We start from the raw sequence: 12254 nt of genomic DNA, 5'->3' as shown, positions 1-12254 counted from the left end.
GGGCACAGACCTCACAACCAAGAACAAAATAGGAAGAAACAGAATTTCTGCCTCGGAGGAGGCTGTTCTAGTGGGAAATGCTGATAAGTAAAAAGGTAATCGAAATAGAGCCCACTGACAAATCAAAAACTCTAGAAATGGAGAGGTCTCTGAAATAAAAGGGTTTATTGAACTGTTACAGATGCTAGCCAGAAAAATGACAAAGTCCTGAGACAGGAAATTTCTGCTTCACTAGCAGCAAGGCCAGATAACAGAAACAACTTGCCCTCCATACTAAAAAACAGGGAACATTTAGAAGGGGTCTCAAAGAAAGCAAATTCATTAAATTGACCTTGGCTATAGATAAGGAAGGCAGATGTGGGGAAAATGGAAGTTCTATGGCCAAGATCCTCACCTGACCCTAAACTACTTGATGATGTAATTGGCCTACTGCAAGGCTACTGCTTCCACACCCCTAGGCAATCAGCTGTTATTGACTGAGTCCCTGTATAAAGAGCTCTGCCCAGTGCTCTGGGCAGAGGCAGAGATAGAGGTGGCTTACAGACCTGCAGACTGCTGGATGTAGACATGATTCTAGTGCTCAACCTACTCCCCTCCCCCCCATGAGAATAAAGGTGGGTATAAACTCTTTTACCCAAGAACATTCCATTGTCATTTCTTGGTCTCACTGATTCATAGTGAATATGCCCAAGGATGAAACCCTCAGGCAAGACAGTCCCTTACCTGCCACTTCCTAACATGAAAGGGGGAAAGTCTGGGATAGGTGGTTAATCCGTAGAGAAGGCTTGTGGATTGCTTATTGGATGATGCTCAGGGGCTGCTCGCTTGAATGAGGGATGCAGGTTCTGGTGGCCTTCTAGCTAATTGTTGAAATGACTTCATTCAAGAATGTGGAGTCTGGTTAGCTATGGCCCATGGCTATTGAGTGATGACCTTCCCTGTCTCTCTCCCCCTTTTCTGGCCTTATATCTCTTACTTGTAGGACATCTCAGAATTTTTCTTTGTGACCACTAAGAGCTATGTTACGGGACAAAAGAGGGCTGTAGCATGTAGGAGATGCACCAACTCCATGCTTGGAGGAAAGCAGGCCTCCACAGATCCTTAGGCTGAGTGAGACCAGAAGGATGGCCGAGTTTGGAGAGGCTTATGAGAAAGCATGGTTCAGCTGAAGAAAATTGAGAGATCCTGGAGATTGAAGGGAGTTGAGAAACTTTGAGGGAATGAAGGCTGAAGGAAAGGGAAGTGGCAGGTAAGGGACAGATGAATCCAGGGCCTTGTGCATTTAGGAGGACTCGTGGGAAAGTCCGAGCAGAGTGTCAGCAGTCTGTGCTCTGGACACTCTTTGCCTGACAGGGATGTGTGGGGTGACCAGTTACAGAAGGAAATAATAGAATCAAGAAATAAGCCAGTTGAAAAGTGAACAGAGAGGAGAAATCATGTCTGGATGAAACCAGTGGTTGCAGCTCTTTGGGAAACATTGTGAATCTTCACAACCGTGCCTTGTGCAAGACAACAGGGTGAGTGTGTGGCCCTTTCCCTTGCAAGGTAATTAATGAGGTACTCATGAGGGTGCACCCTTGCAGAAGAAAGTCCGCACTCATCCTTCACAGTCTTTGGGCCCAATGGGAGCAACCTCAGAGTAATCGGGGGCCCCCAGAGCAGCCCCAGCAGGAAGACATCCCCTGATGATGACAGTAGGAGCAGTGGCCCACCTAAGTTCCTATGGAACTGAATCGTGGTGTTCTTATGATTCCAAAACAAAAGACTTCTTTTATAACCTTAGCACTCTCTTTTCTCATGTCATATTCTTTAGGAGCCTTACACTGTTACAATAGCTCTGATTAAATTTGTACTTATCTTGCAAGCATGAGCTGCCTGTCTTTGGCATCTAGAAGGATTCAGGTGAACCCTTTGGGTTCTTCCATTTCTACACCAGATGTGCCACCCTTAGATCTGCTACAAGGCCAAAGACTGTGTGTTATTTTAGGAGAAATACTACAGTCATTCAGGCCTCCCTGGAACTATGCCTGGCTCCTTCAAGTCACTTGGTTTCTTAGTGATATCTATCTTGGAATTTCAGCCCATTTCCTCAGGAAGTGCTATTAGCAGTACAGGATGCAGAATTTAGTCTAATGAGCAGACAACAGTTGTGGGTGTTTTAACCCCAGGCTATGTCTGGACAACTGCTTAAATTAAAAAGAATAAATGGGCCCTATTTTTCCTTGCCTGAGGACCTCTTATTGGAAAGATGCTCCCCTGAACCCCACAGGTGTTGACATAGTAGCATGTGGTAGATAATCAGTTTTACCTAAAATGGACCCTCACTTGCCCAGGCCCTTTCCAAGATTCTAGAAAGGTCCTACCAATTTTGTATTGTAATTCTGTATTTTTTTCTTAAATGAGGATTCCCAAATCCAAACTTCAAGCTGTCCCCAAAAACCTTGATTCCCCAATATTATTTATTTAAAGCCATTTTGAGGTCCCTCCTTCAGCAGCAGAACACCTGTCAGCCCCTGCTAGATTGAACGTGTCTAGGACAATAGCAATTGTTTCAAATTGTGCGCATTTCCACCAGCTTTTCTCCCCTGGTTTTTCTTTAAGGACTATTGTATCAAAGAGAAGGAAGGAAGTGACTAAGAAAAGGAAGTTATGCCTAAGTCATTTTAAAAGTGTATTTTTCAAGGGACAGACTTTTTCCCAAAGTAGGGCTTTCAGGCAAGGCTAAGGACAGTGTGGATTGAAACACACATCCTCGAGGGGTTGAATTCCTCCCTCGCTCTGCCTGTCTTCTTCTCATACACGTTGCTCTTTGAGCTTTCACAATTTTTCCTAGTGAAAGTTTCCCAGTAAAAATACATTCCCAAGCTCACTTAATTCACAGTCCATCTGCCTCTCTGTTTCCCTTTTCCTCAGCTCCCAGAGATGTGAATGTTGCTTTCTGCACTACTGGCTTCATCTCCATCTTTAGCATATGAGAGTCCGTGCTGGATGCAGATCCATTACCTCTGCTGTCCTGGAGTCGTTGCCACCACACCTGTCTCAGACAGCTCGGGTCCACATTCTTTTATTCTGTGTCATTCCACTCAGCCACATCAGCTAGCAAGGCTAATGGAGACAGTGAACTTAGCAGGCTTTCTTGTCCATCCCTGCCATGAGAAATCATTTCCAGTGGCATTTACTCTCTGCAATGGAAAAGCAGGAAAGTATCATGTTCTTTGTGGTCACAAGTCCACAGTGTCAGCCTGATTTTCGATGAAGCTTCACACTTCGGGCCAAGAGGGGAAAGAGGTGTTTAGGGCAAAGATCTAAAATACAGGAAGGAATATATGTGCACATGTGTTTACTCATATGTGCACTTCTACATACATTAGGTTGGCCCAGAAATTGATATGCACCTGGGTTCAAGCCCCAGTTTTAACCTCTTTCTAACATGTTTAATATGTACTTGTGAGGGAGCTCTTTTCTTCTTTGACATTAAGTTAGCTAAAAGCAAAAACAGCCATCTGTACTGCCTTTGATACAGTAGATTGCTAAAAGCTGTTCCCTGTCAGACCTCTTCTTTCAGCCTTGGCAGGGAGACACATACACATGACACTTCTGTCATCCACATATGAAACACAGATTTCAACAGAATCATAGGCCCCCTATAAAATCATCAGACTAAATACTAAATTCTTCCCAATGGCTGGCTTTTCTTCTACTGCCAGAGCAGAATGGGAAGCATTAATTTCCCTTCCAGGCTTTGGGTTTTGTGTGCATGTTTTTGTTTTTCCCGCTGAGGTTCCTAACATTCTCTCTGATCCTCAATTGTGTTCCACATTTTTCATTAACACTTGCATTTAAGCAGCTCATTCTAATTCTTTCCGTTGTTCCTGTTCTGCATGAACTATCTGCTGGCAGTTGCCATGCCAACCCCAAATCCTGGGGTCCTGCTGCTAGATCACAAGCTACTATTAGCATATTTTTAATAGCACCTGATTGCCCTCCAAAGACCTTCTAGTAGCTGAACTCCATTAGCTCGTAGTGTCACGAGATTTGACTGCATATTTACGGACCCAATCGGGGAGCTGAGCTGCACAGTCTGTCTCCAGGCTTAGCTTGCATGAGTGCCAGGCTGGTTCCTTGGGTCTCATTCAAAGAGAAGATCATGACAATTGTCTAGTCCATGTAGGGATCAATTGTTGCTTCCTAGAGCTGACTTAGCATAATGCCAGTGTGACTCCCAGACTTGTGGAAGACTCCTCTCACTTTTACTGAAAACTTAGGGACCTGGCTGCGGCCGATGCTGCCATCTTGCTCTGTCTTATGCTGACTGCATGGAGCAGACAATACCGATCAGAAGTCAGTTTCTCTTCAAAAAGTTAGTGAGAGAATGATGAGTTAGAAGTGTTTCAATAATTAAGAGGGTTAAGAAGACAGATTATTTTAAAATACAGTTGACCTTTGACCAATGTGGGGGTTAGGGACTCCAGTTACCTGCACATTAGAAAATCCATGTATAGCTTTTGACTCCCCAAAGACTTAACTATTACTAACCTACTGTTAACTAGGTCAATAATAGAAACTAGACAATAATATAAACAGTCAATTAACACACATTTTGTATGTTATATGTATCACATACTTTATTACTGCAATAAAGTAGGCCAGGGAAAAGAAAATATCTTTTCAAATTTTAGCAAATCCCTAAAAATTTTTCCAGTGTATTTATTGAAAACAATCCATGTATAAGTGCACCTGTGCAGTTAAAACCTGTGTTGTTTAAGAGTCAACTAACTGTATGTGGCTAAGAGCTTTTGAAATTAAGTTGATTGGAAGTTCTGAAGATTCTCAGCAGCCAGTGTGACATAAGTAGAAGAATGCTGATACCTAAAGTGAAAACAAGAGAAAATTTAAAATTGCTACTAAATTTGTTGGAAGAAAGCAAGAAAGAGTTAAACTGCAGTTGAAAACAATTTAGTCAGGAGGTACCTTGCAAATTCAGATGCTTTCAGGACAAGACAGATGAGGCAAATGAATGAGTCGAGATGACTGGAAGATCATGGAAGAAGGCAGTGGACACTCCGTGTCAGTGGTGTAGAAACATGAGTGACAGCAGAGCGATCTGGAGTGTCGACCCTTATCTAAAGTGGGTGCTTTCTTCTACAGGTGACCAGGAGGTTCCAGTACTGCCAAATCTTCAGACAGCTGAAGAAACATTAGAAATACATATATTTTTTTATGATATTTCCCAATTTAAAAATATGGAGCATACCCAACACTGTGTAAGGCAAAAAAAGACACTTGAATGTGATCCACCAGCTTCCAGTTTGCAACCCATTTTAAAGGAAGTCATCGTTAATCCTAGAACTAAGATATTAAAATAAATCCAAATTACTAAGAACTATGTTTTGATAGAAAGCAATGCTAGATGAGGTGTGTGTTAATCTGTATCCCCAGGTAAATTTTTGTGAGCCTCAGCATTTCGTTCATATAATCAAGTAATGCTAGAAGAATGGGAAGGACAGTGAGCCTTAGGAGTTCAAAAGATAAAACAAAACATGGTTGGCTTGTACAGTCATGGAGGCTTCAAGGAAGAGTCAGGACTTAACTGTCCTTCAAAGGGTGGCTGAATTTGGAAAAACAGATGGAGAGGAAACTTCTGGACAGAAGGCACAATGGAACCATAAATCCACAGGAGGAAATTGTAAGGTGCTTCATTCTTCATTCTTCATTGAGCAGACTGAGGTATTACAGAGGCAATGCTGGGCAGAATCAACCAATAAATATTAACTCAAAACAAAAGAAAAACCTCACTGCTACTTACAGTCCTTAACTTCCCATATTAGGGCTGAGAGACATGAAGAACTGAATTTATCTTGGGAATGCAGACTCAGGTGTTTGAATAAGGCTGCCTGGAAAGCTGACAATCTGAAAAGCATTGCATTAGTGCTCAGAGTATTTACTTAAATTATGCTCATGTGGATATACTTTCTCCCAATTTTCCTCAGAAGACTTGAATTTCTTCATTTTTAAAATTACTTCTGTATGCTACCACCATGTTAATAGATCACAACTTGATTTTGAATTCCATTTATAAGCCTGGAATCTCAAGCCTGGATATTCTTCAGGGAGTTAAAAGTTCACTTCCTTTTGAGGTCAGTTGTAGGTGCCTTTTTTGAAACTTGCTACCTGTGGTCGTCAAATGGTTTGGTGGTTTCCTCATTCATTTGACTTTCCAGACTATTAAATTTCATGATAGTCTAACTACTGACAGAGAATTGGGGTCTTTTAAGTATTAAGACTCTGGCTCTCTAACGTAACTTGATTAGACATCCGCTTCTGCCAAGCTGCTTCCTGCAGGCTTCCCAGGCAAAGCCGTGATGAGCGTGGGCCCGGGGAGTTAGCACATGTCTGATCAGGGCTGTCCTGGCAAGGAGTCTGCAAGTGTGGGAGGTGGTCCTGGGAGCGTGCCCACAGGGGCTTGCATAGGCCTATCAGGAGGAAGGCAGATAATTAAAAGGCCAGTAAAGTCAACTCGTAAGAATAATAAATCAAAAAAGTTCATCAGGCTGGAGGAGCTCCATGGGACATGAGCCAAAGGATCAAAGTGAGGGTCAGAAGCAGGATGATCAGAAGCCAGACCAACTCAGGCACTCGCCCTGGGGATGCAGAGACAGGGCCCTCTCTGGCAGTGTCTTCTGCGTGGGTTGGGGAGCCAGCCGGACAGAACTCTTGTCGTGACAGAACCAGAGCCTGGTGGATCCTCATACTCTGATGGGAAGGGAAGAGTATTGAGAGACAATTTTGCAAGCATCAGTTTTGGAGCACTGTTTTGCTAGTTGGTCACATGAGACATTTGTGCTCATGGCCTCTCATGTCTGCGTGAATGGTGACATTCACCGATACCACCTGGATAAGCATGCAGAGCACGAGGCCCATGCCTCTCCTGGAACCTGCCAGTCCTCCCTCAACCTTTGCAAATCTGTCCCTGTCCAGTGTGCTGAGCAGCATCAGCACTGCTCTGCCCCAGGTAATATCTCAGGAGAGCAAACAACGCATGCCAGTGTGTCCTTCCTAGGCATTGGGGGGCACCTCAGTTTCCACCTTCTGCAGGAAGGAAACACCTGCGGGGAGTTCCTTTCCATACATCCTAAGATCAGGCTCTAGAATCTGGGGAATTGTTGCAATGGGAATGTGCTGTCCTATAAAATGAAGTACACCAATCTAGCTGAAAGAAAGTGAGTCAAGTTCATGCCACAGTTTGCTGTGGTCACACAGGCAAGCCTTAGCTGTTTCCTGAAGATAGGAGCTGGAATTCTTGTGGGTAAAGCTGACCGAGCTCACCCACTTCACCCTTGGCCTACTTTGTTTATCTCGAGGCCGCTGAAGCATTCAGTCTAGACCGTACAGTATTTCAGTATCTCCCTTTCTTTCCCGAGCATCTGTTTTTCTCAGGTCCCACGTGACTCACCCTGCGTGGCCTTATGCTGGGACCCAGGAACTCCCGGGAAATATCCTACCCCAGCTTGGGTCACCAAAGACATCTGTCGGGCCTGCCCTCTAAGGTGACCTGTCAAAGAGTACAAATTGGGATTTTCTTTCTGGACAGTGAATTTGGGGCCTTTGAATATGACTTTATACCGGACTTCAGAACACAATGAAAGAACAAACCAGAGAATTCCTGTCCTGGGGCTCTCCAGGCCTGCATCCCGGGACCTTCTTGAGGAGGACTGAAACTCCCCGGGGGGTGGGCCTTGACTACCACACAAACGGTTGGTTTTTACACTCTTCATGTCTGTTGTGTCATGGTGTTCATTGTTTTTGTTTTTCTTTACTTTTACAATCAACAGTTTACTGAGTAACTCCCACACAGCTGTGCTACACTAACTGCTTCAGTGAAGGCTTCTAACCTCAAGAAGCTTATCACCAAGGGGAAATGATAAAAATAATTCTTATAAAGGAATATTTAATAATACATGTCATGAAGGCTTGAACTGTGGATGGCAGATTTAAACATCCTCTCAGTGTATATCCTTTTCTAGTGCATTAAATGTTATATAAGGTCTAGAACAAATGCATTCTTAATGTGAGACATGTATTCCTAAAATGAGTCTCCCACTGAGATATGGCTTAGAGATTGGGAGGCTTTGGGAGAATGTTCCAGTGTAGAGTTCTGACTGGATACGTAACACTGCCGTCATTCATGACTGCCAAGGGCACCATGAAATGAGTATAAGCAAAGTTATTAACCACATCAACACATTTGTTTTGAGTCCTACTAGTTGTAGGCACAGTGGTCGGTATTAAAGATATGAGAATGAATGATCCTTGCTCTCAAGTGCTTACAGATTAATGGAGGAGATAGACAGCAACTCAGAGAAGTGCATGTTTTCATAGAGATGCACGTGGTGAAATGGAAACCCTAGGCAGGGGCTGTCCTGGAATTTGTATGGATGGTGTGTGGGGGTGGCCACATCACACCCTAAGAGATTTCCTACTTGGTAGGAATGACTCCTAACTTGGGAAGTGAAGGATGATTTGGAATTAGTTGAGGGGTATTAAGGTATAGGGCTAAACTGCTCTCCAGTGCCTCAAGCAATTTACAAATTTATTTTTTTGATGTGAAAACCCCAGCATAGGAAGGCAGTACAGCAGTGCAAGTAGCAGTACCCCATTAGGTCACCCAGGGTCCCAGGGTCCTATGTGAAGGGCGATGAAAAGCTCGAGATTCTATTCTACTTGTAAGATACCAATTTAACATGCATAGTTTCATGGGTGGAAGCAGATACAAGGCTCCTGAGCCACAGACCAAAGACTGTATTCCTCACGGCAATAGCAGCAGCTAGAGTCTCGGCATTTGCTCTGATTACCCGAGCCCCATACCTTGCAGGGCACGCCGAGAGGGGCTGGGGACACCTGCCCCCGCACAGGGTTACTTTACAAGAGAGGAGCACCATACTTAGGAAACCAAATCTTTTATAAACAATAGGAAGCCCACCTGACTTTTGCCCCAGAAAAAGACATGGTCTTCTACCTCTGTGCTCCAGTGCAGGCACTGGCAAGTATGACCCACAGGCAAAATCTGACCCACCTTTTGTTTTTGTGAATAAAGCGTTATCAGCACACAGCTGCATTCATTTCTGTAATGCCTATGGCTGCTCTAGTGTTACAGTGGCAGAGATGAGTTGTTAACAGAGGTTGTATGGTTTCTTTACAGAAAAGGTTCCTCGGCTTCTGCTGTAGGGTACGGCCTTCCCCCGCCTGACTGAAGATGACTGGTGAGCACCACCATCTGACCTGGAGGAGGAGGGGAGAACAAGAAGAGCCAAACCATTTGTTTAAAAGAAGTGACCCAGAGGTTGACTTCCGTTCATTTCTCACTGGCCAGAACTTACTTACAGGTTTTGTCAGGAGTCCCCAGACTTCTCCCAGTTTCAGTGATTCACTAGAAGTAGTCACAGGGCCCAACAGGCAGTCTTGTTCATGACCAAGGTTTATTACAGGTAAAACAAGTGTTCAGTATAAAGTATGTATTTTTACACAATTTGGGCATGATCCATTCTTATCAGAGACTGTGGGAACCCTCCTGAGATCCGAGTTCCCAGATGTTAACCAAGGGCCAGCACTGCAGGCAGGCCTTTCTGAGGACAGCAGTCTCAGGCCTGCTATGCTCTTTTACTGCACAAATACCTACCTTTGGCTGCAATGGAAGCTGGGGTATGTAGTCCAGCTAAGTGACTGTGTGCCCAGCTAATACTTGGGAAGTATGATCATTAAACAAAGATGAAGAATGGAGATCATGAATAATTACATGAAAAACTACAATCATAATACCATGATCACACCTAAACATTAACAATAATTCAATAATACGCATATCCAGATAGATTCAAATTTAGTCTCTGCCACACAAGAGAAGAGGGACCAGGGTGAGGGTTCTCAACCCTTGGAATTATTGACATTTTGGGCTGGATAATTGTTGTGAGAGACTGTCCTGTCTATTTTGGTAGCACCCGTCTTTGTCTGGACCATTAAAAATATCTGCAGACATTGCCAACTCTGTTTTGGGGGACACACACATCCCACTTGAGATCCAAGCTAGTGTGTGAAGGCTATAGAGACCAGGCCTTCTTCTGAAAAGCTACAAGTGTTTTGTTACAGTTTGAGAATAAGTGAAAGATGAACAGTAGTAAGAAATAGGCTGATGGTATAGGCTGGGGCCAGATTATGAAGCAGTTTGTGTGACATAATAAGAAGTCTGGATTTTTAAAAAAATTTGAAGGTCTGAGGAGCTACTGAAAGATACTTAAGCCAAAGACCATATTTGCATTTTCAGAAAACCAGTTTGGCTTATCTATGGAGAATTAATTAAAAGGCAAATAGTCTCAAGTCAGAGAGACTAATTAGAAGGAAATTTCACTCATTCAGGAAAGAAATTTTGAGGAAAAAATTGACAGTTAAGAAAGATATTGACAGTTAAGAAGAATAAAAAGGGAAGGATTTGAGATACCTCATATAAATAGAACAAAGCACACTTGGTGATTGGTTGTAGATAGGAATGTCACCTAGAGGTTTGCTCTGGACATCTGGGTAATTAAGTTACCGTTCACTGAGATAACCAAGTCAGGAGAAGAGTGATCGGATCCGTTTTTGACTTGCTGAGTTTGCAGTGACCATGGGATTTCCACAGGAGACACATGATGTGAGATTGACAAACTGACATAACCGTCACTTAGTGTACTGTGAGTAGGGGTAGATGAACATCACAATTAATTATTGCCAATATTTCGACCTTACTGAATTTTTAAAACCCACTGGATTACTTTCAAACATATATAAAGCAGCTGTTCTACCAAACTCTTTAGATGGATAGGGTGAACGATTAGGTGAATGATGCCCTCATTCACAATTTATTCAGATAAGTTTTTAAAATATTACAAATTATTAGCTACCCAAACATTTTCATTTCTTCCTGGATTAGGTGTCAGTTCCTGGACACAGTGAATGAATATTTTGGCTTCAGTAAGTGTCTTCTGCTTTGAAAATTTAAGATCTACTAGCATTCAGTGTCCTCAAGTAGAAATAATCCTTGCAAAGACTCAAGGACAAAAACTTAGGTACAGAAACTACTATTCTGGGGTTAAAATGAGTTAACCAGATGACATTTCATGCTGGTGATTATGATTTCCCCATCTTCAATAGAAGGAATACTGTGTCTGGCCCAGTAGCTAAGTTTGCATTCTCTCAGGCAAGACCTATATCATGTGATTGAAGAATTCATTGGAAATTAGCTACTTTAATTAGTAATCAAGACACAGGATATTAAACATAAGAGCACTGATTCTGAGCCGTTGCATACCTCAAAGCATAATAGCAAAGGGAAGTTCTTATATGCATTCCTTGCAGAGTTTGATAGGAGAGTAATAGGGAGATGAAATGCAGGTTCCAGTCTTCAATGACTCGAACACAGATGTTGCCGTTGACAGGGAGAGATATGCTGAGTGTTGTTTTTCCATTTGCTTAGCAAGATTTGACATGTGGTGAGCCAGAATAGAAATCTGAAGAGTTGACTGGAGATGTGTTGAGGGAACTTTGGGAGAAAGAAGTGATGAAAAGAACAGGCCTGAATATACAATGTTATGCTACAGATGGAAACTTTTGAAAAACAAATTCATAGGATTGCCGGTTTTGAGAAGTTGATTGGTTAATTCAGTTGCTCATAGAAAATAATTTTCAAAATATGTAGGACATACAGCCAGGTACCATAACTCCAAACAAACAGTGTGCATTGTCCATCTCTTTGTGCATTTTGACACAGTGGTAAGTGCTTACAGATGGCCCTGGAAGCTTGAGTAGGGGGAAATAAAATAAGATGATGGAGTGTGGGGTGGGGTTGTGTACCAGGTTCCAAATTGCCAACTCTTCCAAGTCCTTTTGATTCATAGTCATCGTGGTTTCCAATGCTAGCGGAGGCTACAGAGTACACCACAGGTCCTTTCATAAGAGTAATGAGCAGATTCTGTTAAGATATGTGACACTGATATTTGTAGATCTCCTCTGTGATGAAAGGAAATAGTCATTCTTTAAAATGCCTGCTAAGCAATAATACAGTCATGGCACCATTCCAAGCACTAGAACTTTGTCCTTTTAATATTGTCACCATCTCAAGCACTAGCCAGTTGAATATGCTTTGCCACCTATAAGAACCAGGATTTAATTTATAGGTGTAAGGTTGTCTTTTCCATCAAACATTCTTGCTAATTCCTGAAGGT

The 12254-nt window shown here is 42.8% G+C and overlaps 1 long non-coding RNA gene across 1 annotated transcript; it reads right to left on the bottom strand.

Moving 5' to 3' along the window:
* Positions 1-2783: 2783 nt before the first annotated feature.
* LOC140848792 (uncharacterized) lies at positions 2784-9208 on the bottom strand. The gene is made up of 3 exons (XR_012129923.1): positions 9074-9208; positions 4972-5187; positions 2784-3182 (listed from the first exon to the last, which is right to left on the bottom strand). It is a non-coding gene; the product is annotated as an uncharacterized lncRNA (long non-coding RNA).
* Positions 9209-12254: the final 3046 nt, after the last annotated feature.

The sequence above is a fragment of the Manis javanica genome, chromosome 1, assembly GCF_040802235.1.
Source record: "Manis javanica isolate MJ-LG chromosome 1, MJ_LKY, whole genome shotgun sequence".
Classification (NCBI taxonomy): Eukaryota; Metazoa; Chordata; class Mammalia; order Pholidota; family Manidae; genus Manis; species Manis javanica.
This window is presented reverse-complemented; position numbering and strand designations above follow the sequence as displayed.